The following is a 1,259-nucleotide window of genomic DNA, read 5'->3' on the forward strand; positions in this document are numbered from 1 at the left end:
TTTTTACATTGAGTGAATTTTAGAGTGAAAACTTCTAGAAATTTGAAGATCTGATTTTAGAGATCTACTGCCAACACCAAAAAATAATAATTGCTCACATTTGAAAACATTTTCTGATTTATTATGCACTTTACATAAATTATCAGGTATTTCTTCTACCACAGAAAATTCATAATTACACAGTTATGTGCACAGTCACATGAACAAATGTAGGAAACACAAACCATTCATATAGCTCATTAGGATCCCCTGGAAGGTTAAATACCTTTTTGGGGGACAAAATAAATATTTTCCATTCACCTCAAATCGGCAACATCTAAACAACCAGAACAATTTCACGAAGACTTGGCAAGGTCAGAATCTCCTGGCCCCTCATCTCTTGCCTTAAGTTCTACAGTTAAAAAAATCATTTTGCTAGTGATTCTCTTCTCTAAGAAGCACACTGTTAAGGAAATGTTTGCTTTTGGGGAAGTAACTACTTGACTCTCAAGTTGGAGAACTTCCAGACTCAGACACCCTAGAACTTTTGATTACCTAGTTCTAAGGCTGAGGACATCTATTTTTAGGAATGCTAGTTTCTAACTTCTGTTTGAAAAAGAACAGAAAGGCAGAAGGCAGCTGGGGCTTGGAAGGAGGAAAGAGGGTCAAGGAATTCCCTCTTTAGGGTTATATGGCCAATAATAGATCATTCATTGACGCTATATGCTTCTTCTGGAAGATGATATTTTCTAATCCTTGGGAGAATACTTACTGCATTTTCTAAAGAATTTTAGTCCAAAAGTCCATGGGAGAGAACTTTCATTAGAAAAGGGGTAGGGGAGAGGAGGAGGATGTTCAAAGAGGTAGATAATTTCAAAGGTAACTCTTATAGACTTTAGGAAGAGAAGTCTGTTTCCCTTCATTCTTACGTATCAATCATTTTGGAGGCAGACACAGTGATTGGGGACCAGTTAGAGCAATTCTCTACATCCTCTCAACAAAAAGTAGGGCTAGTGTCTACCTTCACTGGAATTACCTTTTCTGACAAAGGTCCTCTCTCTCTGTAATTTCATCAAGTTCATGGGGAAAGGGAAACATATCAAATTGATTAGGACTTTCCTATATATAATATCAATAGAATGTTGGATCTGGAGTCAGGAAGTCCTGAATTCTGATCCTGCCTCAGACTATAACCATCATCCTGGGCAAATCATTTAACTTCTCATCCTCGGTTTCTTCATCTATAAAATGGAGATTATAATTGCATCTACCTCCCAGGC

Source organism: Vombatus ursinus, unplaced genomic scaffold (genome assembly GCF_900497805.2).
Source record: "Vombatus ursinus unplaced genomic scaffold, bare-nosed wombat genome assembly UNPS02015402.1, whole genome shotgun sequence".
Lineage (NCBI taxonomy): Eukaryota > Metazoa > Chordata > Mammalia > Diprotodontia > Vombatidae > Vombatus > Vombatus ursinus.